The sequence below is a fragment of the Otolemur garnettii genome, unplaced genomic scaffold (genome assembly GCF_000181295.1).
Source record: "Otolemur garnettii isolate 467f Iridium unplaced genomic scaffold, OtoGar3 scaffold00027, whole genome shotgun sequence".
In the NCBI taxonomy this organism is placed as follows: Eukaryota; Metazoa; Chordata; class Mammalia; order Primates; family Galagidae; genus Otolemur; species Otolemur garnettii.
The window spans coordinates 18,201,163-18,216,253 of NW_003852422.1; the positions used below are offsets into that span (position 1 = coordinate 18,201,163).

Genomic DNA, 15,091 nt, shown 5'->3' on the forward strand with positions numbered 1-15,091 from the left:
GCCATGTCAAATAAGTAGTTTGCAAACACTATCTTCTATTCTGTCAGTTACCTATTCACTCTGTTGAATGTTTTCTTTTCTGTGGAGGCTTTTTAACTTGATGTGATCCCATCTGTCACTTTTACTTTGGCTACCTGTGCTTTGAGGTCTTACATAAGAAATCTTTGCCTATACCAATATCCTGAAGCACTTCCCTTATGCTTTCTTCTAGTAATAGTTTCATAGTTTCAGGTCTTAGATTCAGGTTTTTAATGCATTTTGATTTGATTTGGGGGTATGACAAGAGAGGGGGGTGTCTAGCCTCATCCTTCTGCATATAGTTAGCCAGTCTTCCCAGCACCATTTCTTGAAAAGACTACCCTTTCTTCACTGTAAGTTGTCAGCAACTTTATCAATAAGTTGGTTTTAAATGGGTAGATTTAGATCTGGGTTCTCTATTTAGTTCCATTGGTCCATGTGTCTGTTTTTATCCCAGTACCTTGCTCTTTTGGTTACTATTGCTTTGCAATAAATTTTAAAGTCAAGTAGTAAGGTACCTCCAGCTTTGTTCTTTTTGCTCAGGTTTGCTATGGCTATTGAAAATCGGTGGTTCCACAGAAATTTTAGGATGCATTTTCTGTTTCTATGAAGCAGAAAATCATCAGCTCTTTGACAGGGATTGCCCTGAACCTGTACATTGCTTTGGGTAGTTCTGTCATTTTAACAATATTAATTATTCTAATCTATGAGCATGAAATATCTTTCCACATGTTATACCCTTGTGTTTCTGAGGTCTCAGTTGTTATGTATCCTTTTTCATTTCTGATTTTATTTATTTGGGTCTTCTCTTTTAGTCTATCTAAAGATTTGTCAATTGTTTATCTTTTCCAAAAAAAAATTTTTTTTCTTTTATCTTCTGTATTATTTGTCTTGGTTTAATTTATTTCTGCTGTGATCTTTATTATTTCTTTTCTTCTAATAATTCTAGGTTTGGTTTGTTCTTGCTTTTCTGCTTCCCTAAAATGCACCACTAAGTTGTCAATTTGGAATTTTTCTTTTTTTTTTTACATAGGAATTTATTGGTATTAATTTCCCTCTTGGTATTGCTTTTGCTATAGTTCATTTTTGGCATGCTGTATTTCCTTTGCATTTGTTTCAAAAAAATGTTTACGCTTTCTTCTTCATGTCTTTTTTTTTTTTTTTTTTTTTGAGACAGAGCCTCAAGCTGTCCCCCCTGGGCAGAGTGCCGTGACCTCACAGCTCACAGCAACCTTCAACTCCTGGGCTCAAGCGAGTCTCCTGCCTCTGCCTCCCAAGTAGCTGGGACCACAGGCGCCCGCCACAACGCCCGGCTATTTTTTGGTTGCAGCCATCATTGTTGTTTGGCGGGTCCGGGCTGGGGATTCGAACCCGCCACCTTAGGTGTACGTGGCCGGCGCCCTAGCCGGTTGAGCCATAGGCGCCGAGCCTCTTCTTCATGTCTTATTGACTCATTGGTCCTGGAGCATATTTTTTAATTTCCATGTGTCTGTGTATTTTCCAGGGTTTCCGCTTGTTAATGACTTCTCGTTTTATTCCACTGGGGTCAGAGAAAACACTTGATGCGATTTCTATTTTTTTAAACTTGTACATACTTGTTTTTCACCTAAGAGGTGGTCTATTCTAAAATATCTCCTATGTGCTGATGAAAAAGTGTTGGGTGAATGTTCTGTAAACAAATACCAGTAAGGCCCATTAGATCTAGTCGATAGCTTAATTCCACTATTTCTTTATTAATTCTCTGTCTGAATGATCTGTCAATCACAGAGAGTGAGGTGTTAAAGTCCCCTTCTTTTTTTTTTTTTTTTTTGAGACGGAGCCTCAAGCTGTTGCCCTGGGTAGAGTGCTATGGCATCACAGCTCACAGCAACCTCCAATTCCTGAGCTTAGGCGATGCTCTTGCCTCCACCACCCAAGTAGCTGGGACTACAGGCACCTGCCACAATACCTGGCTATTTTTTGGTTGTAGTTGTCATTTTTGTTTGGCAGGCCCGGGCTGGATTCAAACCACCAGCTCTGGTATATGTGGCTAGCGCCTTAGACACTTGAGCTACAGGCCCTGAGCCCCCTTCTATTATTATATTACAGACTATCTCACCTCTCAGGTCTATTAATGTTTGCTTTAATATTTGAGAGCTCTGGTATTGGGTGATTAGTCATTTATATTTGCTAAATTATCCTGTTAAACTGATACTTTTACATGTATCATGATATAGATATTCTTTGTCTTCTTTTATAGTCTTTGACTTATAGTCTAATTTATCCGATATGAATATAGCTACTCCTGATCTGTTTTGGTTTCTTTTTTTTGAGACAGTCTCAGCTTGCTGCCCTTGGTAGAGTGCCCAGGCATCACAGCTCACAACCTTAAACTCTTGGGCTCAAGCAATCTTCTTGCCTCCCAAATAGCTAGGACTACAGGTATCCACCACAAAGCTGGCTATTTTTAGAGACAGGGTCTCACTCTTGCTCAGGCTGGTCTTGAACTTCAAAGCTCAAGCAATCTACCCACTTTGGCCTCCCAGAGTGCAAGGATTACAAGCGTGAACCACCAAGCTCAGCTTCTGTTTTGGTTTCTAATGTCATGGAGTATCTTTCCACCCATTTAGTTTCAGTCCATGTGTGCCTTTATAGGTGAAGTGGGTTTCTCAAGGCAGCATATAGTTAGGTCTTGTTTCTATGTCCATTCAGCCACTCTGTGTTTTTTAATAAGTGAATTGAGACCATTTACATTCAGTGTTATTATTAACAGGTAAAGACTAATTATTGCCATTTTGTTATTTGTTTTCTAGTTGTTAGGAGATTCCTCTGTTCCTTTCTTACTGTCTTCCTTTATGGGTAAGTAACCATTTCTAGTAGTGTGGGTTTTGTTTGTTTTGCTCTAGTTTTCTTTTAGAGACAGAGTAAAACTCTATTACCCAGGCTAGAGTTCAATGGCATAGTCATCACTCACTGCAGCCTTGAACTCCAGGACTCAAGCAATCCTCCCACCTCAGCCTCCCAAGGAGCTGGGACCACAGATATGTACCTCAACATCTGATGAATTTTCCTTTTTAAAAAGATGGTCTTGCTATGTTTGTTGTCCAGGCTAATCTCAAACTCTAGGCCTCAGCTGATCCTACCATCTCGGCCTCCCAAAGTGCTGGCATTACAAGCATAAGCCACCGTGTCCAGTCTCTGGTTTTAATACATTACTTTTTGTCTTTAATGAATCTCTTACAGACTTTTCCATTGTGGTTACCATGAGGCCTACAGAAAACATTATAGTTATAACAAGTTATTTATAACAAGTTATTTTAAAGAAATGACAAGTTAGAATGCAAATACAAGAAAAAAAACACAGGAAAAAAAAGAACAAAAAAACAATTCTACACTTTATCTCCACACCCCTCACACACACATTAGAACTCTTAGTTGTCACAATTTATGTATTTTTAAATTACCTATCTCTTTTTTTTTTTTTTTTTTTTTTTTTGAGACAGAGCCTCAAGCTGTCCCCCTGGGTAGAGTGCTGTGGCATCACGCTCACAGCAACCTCCAACTCCTGGGCTCAAGCGAGTCTCCTGCCTCCGCCTCCCAAGTAGCTGGGACCACAGGCGCCCACCACAATGCCTGGCTATTTTTTGGTTGCAGCCATCGTTGTTTGGCGGGTCCGGGCTGGATTCGAACCCGCCACCTTAGGTGTACGTGGCTGGCGCCTTAGCCTGTTGAGCTATAGGTGCCAAGCCAAATTACCTATCTCTTAACAAGCTGCTGTAGCTATTGTTTTTGAGATTTGTCTTTTGCACTTCATATTAGAGTTGGACCACGAATACAGCAATGGGATATTCTGGGTTTGTTCGTGTACTTAATTTTTCCCTGGGCCTTTTATACCTTAACATGGTTTTTTGAAGTACATCCCTGCCTATTCCATTAGTGTTTTTTTTCTTTTAGCCTGAAGAACTCACTTGGCATTTCTTGCAAAACATTCTGGTTGTCATGAACTATCTCAGCTTTGTGGTCTGTGAAAGACTATGACTCCTTCAAATCTGAATGAAAATACTGCTACAATAATCTTGGGTTGTATTGTTTACTTTGAGTACTTTGAAAATAGCCTTCCAGGCCAGGCATGGTGGTTCACACCTAGAATCCTAGCACTCTGGGAGGCCGAGGCAGGTGGATTACCTAAGCTAAGCTCACAGGTTCAAGACCAGACTGAGCAAGTGTGAGACCCCGACTCTAAAAATAGCCAGGCACTGTGGTGGGCGCCTGTAGTCTTCACTACTTGGGAGGCTGAGGCAAGAGAATCGCTTGAGCCCAAGAGTTTGAGGTTGTGTGAGCTATGATGTCACGGCACTCTACTGAGAGTGACAAAGTAAGACTCTGTCTCAAAAAAAAGAAAACTAGCCTTCCACTCACACTGCCTTGTCAGGTTTCTACTGGGAACTCAGTTGACAGAAGAATTAGAGCTCCTTGAAACATTACCTGCTTCTTATCTTTTGCTGCTTTTAGGATCTTCTCCTTGTCTTTGAACTTGGAAAGTTTATTAAATGCTTTGAGTAGACTTGGGGGTGAATCTGTTTGGCGTCCTAGACATTCCTGTATCTGGATAGTTATATCTTTCTTAACTTTTGAAGTTTTCTGTTGTTTCTTTGAATAAGCTTTCTACTCCTTGTTCTTGCTCATTAATTCTTAGATACAATCTTTCAAGGTAAGTTTCTATCCATATTTCAAAGGCAGCCTTCAATCCCTTTTGCTCTTTTTACTCCTCGATGTATTTTCAAAAAGCTGGTCTTGGACTCACCGATTCTTTCCTTGGCTTGGTCCAGTCTGCTATTGAGAGCCTTTAAGACTTTTTCAGTTCAGCAAATATATTTCTCAGTTCCAAAATTTCTATCTGATTTCTTTTATTATTTCATTTTCTTTGTAATAACTCTCTGATAAAATTTTTTTTGAGACAGTTTCACTATGTCACCCTCAGTAGAGTGCCATAGTGTCACAGCTCACAGCAACCTCTAACTCTTGGGCTTAAGCAATTCTCTTGCCTCATCTTTCCAAGTAGCTGGGACTACAGGCATCTGCCACAATGCCCAGCTATTTTTTTATTGCAGTTGTCATTGTTGTTTAGCAGGCCCGGCCGGGTTCGAACCCACCTGCCTTGGTGTATGTGGCCAACGCCCCAATCACAGAGCTACAGGCACCAAGCCTCTGATAAATTTCTATATTGCTTTTCTGTGTTATCTTTGGAGATCACTGAACTTCCTTTAAACTTCTACTTTAAATTATTGGTCAGAGAGCTCACAAATCTCAATTTCATTAGGGTTAGTCAGTGGATTTTTGTTTTGTCCTTTTGGGGAGGTTATAATTCCCTGTTTGCCATTGTTTCTTGTGGGTATACTAATTATTTAATCCAGTTTTCTCTGTCTAGCTCATTTGGGTTTTATTTAATGTATTTGCTTAGTGAACCTTAGTGCTGCTAGGTCACTGCCTCTTTTTCAGCTCTAGGTGATGCTTTAAGCCCAGGTTGACAATGGCTCTAGTAAATGGTCAGAGCACTGCCAGTCCCAAATGGAAGAAGTGCCAAAGAGATTACCCAGGCAGTGTGGGATGGCTGGCTCAGTGTTTATGCCCAGGGGCCCTGGGGAACTACCTCCTACAGCCTCTCTTATTTGGCTTTGCCTTGGGCAGAGATACAAGGCAGAGTTTCAGGGGGAAAGTAGTCCTGCCTTCCCTGTTAGTCTCTGCCTCTCCCCAGGGATATTTCTCCCATCAGACGGAAAGGATGCTACCTGTGGCTAAGGCAAGGACGGTGGCCGGTGTACTGCCACAGAACTCAAGAAGGTGGAAACGCTGGAAAAACCCTCGATTTTACTTTTTCCGGCATAGAAACTGTTGAAAGGAGATTTTCTGTGTGGTTGGTGCCAGGCAGAATGGGGGGAGAGGAGGAACCACAGATATGGGAGTCTGATTTTCCACTTCTCTGTGGTCCTGGAAACTGTTTCATCCTCAAACTCGAGCTCTGGTGCGGATCCTCTGGTGAAGATCTCAGCACTGTATTCTCTTTGGTTGTTGCTGTTTGGGTTTTTTGTGGGGGAGAAAGAAGCCAGCTTGCTTCTCTGCTGTCATTTTTGGAACTGGAAATCTCTCCCTAAGACTGCTGAAGCTTGACGTTTACAGGGCAATTAAAAAGGGAAGTTGACCTTGGAGTTGGAGAAGCTGAAGGAAGACACAGGCATGGTGATGGGCCCAGCTGCTGCCCCACAGCAACGAGATGAGTCAGCAGATGAGCAACACCGTGTGTGCTCAAAAGCACCTCTCTCAAAAGCACCTCTCTCAACATTCTGGGTGTAAAAACAAAATGCCAGAAATTTTCTATTCTAAAAGAGCCCATAGAATCACCCTTAGCAAGAAATTTTATCTGCCCTGAACTGACCTGTGCCGCCCTAACATTTTATTGTTCCAGTATTTTATGGCTTCCACTAATCCAAACGACTATCAGCCACCAAAAAAAAAAAAAAAAAAAAAAAAGCCTGTAATTTCATTAAACATCACCAACAAATTTTGGAAAAAAATATCTAATTTTATTTAAAATTGTTAATATTTTATGTATATAGGATATATATTCTTTAATTAAAAAGGTAATTGACAATTCCCATTGGCCGCTAAGAACTTTCTGAAGGCAGCCCTGATGTCCGGGTTCCCCTTCCAACAACATCTTTTGCATTGTTTAGTGTCGAGCACGTAAGATCAAGATAAATGGACTACATATATGGAATGCCAATTCTAAGTTAATATTACTATCATAGTATCTGTAAGTGGGAACCCAAAGTGTCCCCTTACTGATGACAGGAGCTCTCCCTGATTCAGCCCACGATCAATGGCAGGCACATACATAAGACTATTACTTTAAAAAGGCAACAAATCTGTTACAAAATTGTAACAGAACCTAAAAACTACTAACTTCATATTGTTATCATTAAGTTTATTTGTCCAAACAAATTGAAAAAGTGTCACAGAGAGATGTCCAGGTAAACCCAGGAATAAAAGCACTGGTTCGCTCTAGACCTAACTCTACAAGCAATAAAACGACTTCAGTATTAGACTATGGACTTTGATCTCCAACACAGTACAAAAAGACAAAAACATAGAGTATCCATATATGAAAACTAACAGCATTTTGTTGTGTAAGCACTAATTTACTTAAAGTAGTATATACCATTTAGAGTATTTTTATAAATTATAAAAAATTTTACTCATTGTCATACGTGGAAGACCATTCCATGTTCTCAGGTAAGATGCCCTAATATCATGAAGATGTCAATTATCCCCAAAGCAAATCTATCAATCTAATATGTCCACAGTCAAAATTCTAGTGGTATTGTGTTTAGAAACTCAAGCAAACTCCAAATATACGGGCAAAAGGTTGAGGAAAGAGGATCACTTGAGCCCAAGAGTGTGAGGTTGCTGTGAGCTATGATGCCTTGGGACTCTACCAAGGGCTACAAAGTGAAACTATCTCCCCTGAAGAAAGAAAAACAAAATACACACACACCCCCCACATATATATGGGAAAGAAAAACAAGAAGTCACAAATAATTGAGCCAACTTTGAAAATAGACAAAGATAAGAAAAACTGTCCTAGCTGGTATTTAACATCACTACCATTTGAGAAATGCAAATTAAAACCACAATGTGACTTCAGTACAAAAATATTAGAACAACTAAAACAAAAAACAGTGACAATACCAAATCCTGGTGAGGCTAGAAACTGGATCTCATACACATTGCTGGTGGGGATGTGAAATAGCACAGCCATCCTGGAAAACAGGTTGGCAGTTACGTCAAGAACTAAACATACACTTACCACGCCATCCAGCAATCGTGTTCCCAGGCATTTATCCCAGAAAAAGCAAAAATGTATATCCATACAATATATTGTACAAGAATGTTCACAGCAGCTTTCTTTGTAATAGGCAAGAACTAGAAACAGCCTAGATAATCCAGATGAATAACTGAATTGTGATACAAAAATATCATGGGAAAATACTCAACAATTAAACAAAACAAACTATCGATATATTCAACAATTTGGGTCAACCTCAATCCTAAAAAATTACACACTTTTAAGTGATAGTGCTTCATAAATGGAAAACTACATTTTATGAAGCATTCTTGTGATGACAAAATTATAGACATAGAACAGTGATTAGTCTTCCCAGAGGTAGGGATGGTAAGGGCCGGGGAGATAAGTATAACCAGGAAGAGATGACAAGAATGAGATCTTTGTGGGGATAGCATAGCTCCTGCGTCTTGATTGCAGAGGCGGTTACAGGACTCTACCCAGGTCATAAAATGGCCCAGAACTACACACACAGGCATTGCACAAAGTCAATTTCTTGGTTTTGCTACTGTCCTACAGATGTACAAAACATAACCATTAAGGGAAATAGGGAAATTAGGTGAAGCTGCCCGTGAGTATAAAATGTTAACTGTGGCTCGGCGCCTGCAGCTCAGAGGTTAAGGCACCAGAGGCCACATACACCAGAGTTGGTGGATTTGAGCCCGGCCTGGGCCAGCTCAACAACAATGACAACTGCAACAAAAAGTAGCCGGGCATCATGGCCGGCACCTGTAGTCCCAGCTACTTGGGAGACTGAGGCAAGAGAATCGCTTAAGCCCAAGAGTTTGAGGTTGCAGTGAGCTGTGACGCCACAGCACTCTACCCAGAGCAACATAGTGAGACTCTGTCTCAGCAACAACAAAAAAAAATAATAATTAAAATTAAATAAAATATTAACTGTGAGGGACACAAACCCTCTCTGTACTATTTTTGCAACTTTCTGTGAATCTATGAGTAATTGTATCAAAATAAAGCTAAAACAAATTAAATGGGAAGAATTGTTCAGATAGAGGAAAAATAGTACAAAAACATAGTATTAAGACAGCATGGTATTGGAGCAAGAACAGATAAATAGGATTTTTTTTTTTTTTTAGACAGAGTCTCACTATTTCACCCTTGGTAGAGTACCATGTCATCACAGCTCACAGCAACCTCTAACTTTTGGGCTGCAGCGATTCTCTTGCCTCAGCCTCCCAAGTAGCTGGGACTACAGGTGCCCGCCACAACACCTGGCTATTTTTTATTGCATTTTCCATTGTTGTTTAGTTGTCTCGGGCCGAGTTCGAACCCACCACCCTTGGTGTGTGTGGCTGGTGCCCTCACCACTGTGCTACGGGCGCAAAGCCAAGAACAGATACATAAATCAAAGGAACAGGATCTAGTGTTCAAAATTTATATGAGAATGTAATACACAATGTGTGGCAACACTATCTTTGGGAAAATGAAAGAAGGACACTAGGAAAACTGGCACACTATAAGGAAAACAAACTGGATCTCAAACTTGTAACATATGAAAAGGTAAACTCTAGAAGTATCTAAAGACCAATAAGTTTAAAAGAAAACTATAAAGTTAGTAGTATATATGACACAGGAGAGTAACTGTGTAACACAGATTTGAGAAAAGACTTCTGAAGTAAAATCCCCAAAAGATAAACCATAAAACCAAAAAAAAATTGTATTTAATTATATCAGAATTGATGATTTCTATTCAATGAGCACATCACTGAAAAAGATTATAGACAAATAACAGATAAGAAACAGATATACTTGTAACATTTAAAGAACTACTATTTAAGAAATACAAAAAACATCTGTAAGACTGGGCAGGGTGGCTCACGCCTGTGGGTAGATTGCTTAAGCTCAGGAATTCCAGACCAGCCCAAGCAAGAGTGAGACCTCCGTCTCTAAAAATCACTGGGCATTGTGGTGGGTGCCTATAGTTCCAGCTACTCCGGAGGCTGAGGCAAGAGAATCACTTAAGCCCAAGAGTTTTAGGTTGCTATGAGCTGTGATGCCACAGCTATCTACAGAGGAAAACAATAGAGAGAGACTCTGTTTCAAAAAACAAAAAAAAAATTTTCTTCGAGACAAGAAACATCTGCAAATCAGTAAGAAAAAGACTGAAACCCAAAAATAAAAATGGGTAAAAAGATGAACAGGTAATTTTTCAAAAGAAAAAATCCAAAAAGATAAAATGCATATGAAGAAATGTTTAAATGCATTAGTAACTGTGAAATTTAATATAAAATGGGATTTCATTTTGTATCTATTAGTCTGGAAATATTAGGGCACTGAATAGCACCAAGCACTGGTGTGAATACACAGACAGGGAAACTCTCAAACTGCCTACAGGCATATCAACCACTGCAACTGTTCTAAAACACCATCTGGCAGGACTTCAATAAAACATACAAATACCCAATGACCTGGAGATTGCAATCCTGGATATATATCTCAAAGACAGTATCACAGAGGTCTGAAAGGTATGTTTGTCGCAGTATTATCATTAGTGTTAGGAAAATGAATATAAAATGGGAGTCCAGAAATAAGACAGAGGCATATGTACATTCTTAAACATTGTGCAGCAATTAGAAGCAATGAACAGCAACACAAATAGATCTTCACAATGTTGTGGGGGAGAAAAAAATTATAACAAAATATATAGCATATCCCTACAAATTCAAAAATGCGGACATCCACAACAATACACATTTAATAACACATCCAGACAGAAGGATTCATCACACAGTGGATGCCAGTGGGTTGATGAGCAAGAAGATGGGATGGGATTTGGAAATAAAAGGCAATGAATAAAAAAACACCATTCTCACGAGGAAGGCACAAAACCAGCTCACGACTTTAGAAGTTCTCAAGGCTAAGGCTATTCCATGGAAGCGTTAAACTTCAAAACAAAACTTATATTCAAGATAAAAGGAAAATACAAAAGATACAAGGGTCACTACCCCAAAACTTACAATAAATTCCCACAGTAGTATTCAAACAAGGCAAAACCAAGTCACTTGGATTCATCCAGCCACTGAGATCTTTTAAAATGTATCTACGGGTGGCAATAAGAAAAAATAAATTGTATACTCTCATTGTCCTGTTAAATAGGGCTCTAGAACAGTTTTAAAATACAGACAGACATTTAAACAAATGAATTCCTCTACCCAAATCACTCATTGACACTAACAATGAAGCATGTGCTATATTTATACTGGTTTGTTTTCCCAACTTACAATTAGTAAGATTTGTTGTTCTAGATGAAACCAAGGCAGTTTTAGAGTCTTTGTAATAATACAGGCATTTTCCGCTAGGCGCAGTGGCTGACACCTGTAATCCTAGCACTCTGGGAGGCCAAGGTTGAAGAATCTCTTGAGTTCAGGAGTTTGAGACCAGCCTCAACAACAGCAAGACTTCATCTCTACTTAAAATATAAAAAATTAGACAGGCACAGTGGTGAATGCCTGTAGTCTCAACTACTTGGGAGGTGGAGGCAGGAGGATCACTTGAGCTCAGGACTTTGAGGGTGCCGTGAGCTAGGCTGACTACACTGCACTCTAACCTGGGTGACAGAGTGAGACACTGTCTCAAGAAATAATAATAAATAATAATAATAAAGGCATTCACATTTTTTCACTGTTAAATGCTGCCCTCCACCTTCACATACACAGTCACATATTTGCTTATAAAGTTAGAGGCAGACACAAATTTTTGTGTAAGAAATGTCAAAAACACAGTCAATTTCATTCTTATAACAGGCAATTCTTGCAAGCTTGTCTATTTATTATTTTAATAAATAGACACCTGAAAAAATCAGTTTGCCTTTTGTGTCTCCTGGCAACTGTTACTGAAAAAGAAAACTATAACTGCCACTGACTAAAACCTTAAATGGTCAGTATCAATGATGTTAATGCAGTTTGTGATGCAAGTGGAGCTTCCATAGGGTCAGACTCTAAGAATCCGCAAATTCTGCCTAAGATCTGAGAACCTGACATAGTGAGTCAAAAACATAAAAAACACTATTTTTGAATCAAAGGCAAGGTAGTGTTAACTCCAAACACAGCTTCAGAACGCAGGGACCCACTACTGAGTGAATGAGAGTGGCAGATAAATCCTAGGGCAAAGAAATGAGAACTGGCAGGTGCCATCTCAAAGGTAAAACTCTCAGTGGTCTCACTACCTTGGGCAAAGGCAAATCAAAAGGTACTAATACGTAAAGCGAGACCTATGAACCCCAAAGTCAGCACATCACCCCAAAGCTCTGTCAATAACCACTCATGATCATCACTAATCACTTTTTTAGACTGTCCCCGAGGGCAAGGCAGTCCCACCTGAAGACCAAAGCCACTGTCGCCAGATGCAAATGTCACTCACCAGACAAGGGGGCTCCAAAGACCCCTGGCGCGACCCCACACCCCTGGTAAAGGCGCCTAGCTGTGGGCCTGAACCTGCAGGCGAAGAACGAACAGAGCGTCCAGGAGCAGCGATCTGACAGCTGGCACCGCCCCCGGCTGGAGCAGGCTTGTGACCGTTGACCCCCGACCTCTGACCTCCACAGTGCGGGCACGTACAGAGCTGGTGTTTCCCCAGCGAAAGCCTAAAAGCTCTTACCTGTCACAGGTTCATCTCATGCCGAGATGTCATCTATCAGACCACCCGTGGGCGCCCCAGCAAAGGAGGACAGGGTTTTATTTAAGGAGGCCGTGAGATGCACAAATCCAAATGGGAAAACCTTTGGGACTGCAAGCACTAGCAGCCGCCTTCTCCCCACCAAGACTGCCAGGTGCTGGCGGTGTCGGTGCTGCCGCCGCCGCCGCCGCCGCCGCAGTAAATCAGCTGACTCCAGCCTCAACTGCCGTGGCTTTCGCAGCAACTGTCGCAAAAATGAGGGGGAGGGAAATGCTCACTATTTCCCTACACGCGGAGCTTAAGCCGGCGCTGAAAGAGCCGGCCGCGTTACCATGGACACCGAAGATTGGCTACAGGGTCAACTGTGGGCACAGAGTGTACGGCCGCCATTTTGGTTGTGGGAAGTATGGTCTAGGCTCGCTTTTCGCCTCTAACGCCCTGGTTGGAGGACCAAGATGGAGGGACGCGAGAAATGGCAAGTGTAGGTCTTCCCTGGGATCAGGATATTGTATATTTACACTTCTGCCCCCACGACTCGGCCCAGATGCCTGGAAATGTCCATTACTGTATCCTTTTTTCTCCGAACTTTATGCTGACCAGTACACAGAGGGCCAGAGAAGGGACTCCTGCTACTCAACTAGAGGAAGTCTGACCTTGTGCAACACTCCTGCAGAGGAGAAGGAAAGAGTATACGCTCTCCTCCGTGTGGCGGCAGAGTGGTGGGGCGTGAGCTTTGCATTTGGAGAGGCACACATTCGGTTCCCGGTTCCTCCCCTGCGCACTGGCAGTGTCATCTTAGGCATATTGCTTCTCTTCATTCTCTCTTCTCAGAATGGATGCATCCTCCTGGATGTCTGGCAAATTAAATGAGCTCAATAAATGTTGATGACTTATCGTTGCCCATCTTCCTTTCAAATGTTGGTCGAATGAATGGGGAAGGAGAAAACTAGGGCTATGTTTGTGGCCAATGGTCAGTTCTGTTAAAGATACAAAATATATTCACTTTGTGGCTTTTTTTCTCCTTTTATAGCTCACTTTTTAGGCTTTTCTTTATAGGTGGATGTATAGGATAGGTTAAAATCCCATTGCAGTCCTCCAAAGTTAGTGTGTATGGATGCCAATCACCTGGCAATTTTGGTTAAAATAAGTTTCTGATTCAGTAGGTCTGGAATGGATTCTGAGGGTCCCTGTTTCTAATTAGCTTCCAGATAACATTTTTTGCTACTAGTCGTCGGCACACACCTTAAGTAGCAAAATCCTGATGGACACAGGGCCAGGGCTTGGGATAAGGAGACCAGAACAGGGCAGAATCCGTTCTTTCTAACAAAATAGTTTCCTTACTAATTTGGTAAAAAGAGTTTTCAGTATTGGTTTAGTCAAGACTTCCTGTCAACAATTTATTGTTTCTGGTAATAGCAGACCTCTTCTTCCTCTTCTTCCCAGCATAGACATCATATATTCCCCCACCCCAAGAAACACATTACAGACTCATCAGTGTCCTGGGTAATGGACCTCTTGTGCCTTTACTTCGCATCCAAGTACTACACTATACTTTAGGTCTCAGGTATTATTTCTTAGACGCGGTTCTGTTAATTTGAAGAGACCAGGTCTGCTGCCACCATAGTGAGAAAAACGAAATCATGTTTACCAAAAGTCAGTGGAATACTTGATGATCAATAATTCTGAAATTGTCTTGAACTGCAAATTTGAATTCTATGATTTTTCTTCTACTTTTGAATGACTGCCTTGCAATCACATGGGTGGAGGGAAAAAAAATGATGTTAAATGGAGGAAATTAATTCCTCAGCCAGCTGGCTTCAATTTACTCCCTGTGTTGTGATGATGAATACATTGACACCATTAAGTTCATAATCCCCTTTACAATTTATAATAACTTTTTGGAAATATAGGAAGCACAGAGTGGTTATTATAGGCTAACATTAAAACTTGGTTTCCTTGTGAATGAAATTATATGATATCTTTCCTAGACAAAAACTCTTCCTATTCAGCAAATACTAATTGCATGCTTACTGTAAGTTTCAGATACCTTCCTAAGAATACCAAGGTTAATACAAAAGGGCTTGGCATCCTGGCTCATGCTTATAATCCTACGACTGTGGGAGGTCTTGGTGGGTGGATTGCTTGAGCTCAGGGGTTGGAGATCAGCCTGAGCAAGTGCTAGACCCCGTCTCTAAAAATAGAAAATAGCTGGTGGGGGCGGGACTTGGAAGGGTTGGAAGGTTCCTGTAATCTACTACTTGGGAGGCTGAGGCAAGAGGATCACTTGAGCTCAAGAGTTTGAGGTTGCTGTGAGCTGTGATCCACGGCACTCTACCCAGAGCACCAGAGTGAGACTCTGTCTCCAAAAAAAGAAAAAAGGTTAATACAAAAATTAATGAGAAGCTGTAAGACTATTACTACTCTGGTCACGCTGTAGGAAATTTGTAAAATTTATTGCCAAAGCCAATATGTATGTGACATCTCTTGAGCCACAGGGATAAAATAAACATTTAAATATTACTGAATAAACTGATACTGGTTCATAAACATTTGTACATTTTT

General features: G+C 40.8%; 1 protein-coding gene across 1 annotated transcript in view; it reads right to left on the reverse strand.

Moving 5' to 3' along the window:
• The window catches only part of WDR7 (WD repeat domain 7), a 356,864-nt gene extending 344,154 nt beyond the window's left edge, over nt 1-12,710 (reverse strand). Inside the window, exon 1 of the mRNA XM_012804318.2 lies at nt 12,512-12,710. The gene's annotated coding sequence lies outside the window, so the exon portion shown is untranslated. The remainder of the gene's footprint in view (nt 1-12,511) is intronic.
• Between the last annotated feature and the right edge of the window lie 2,381 nt (nt 12,711-15,091).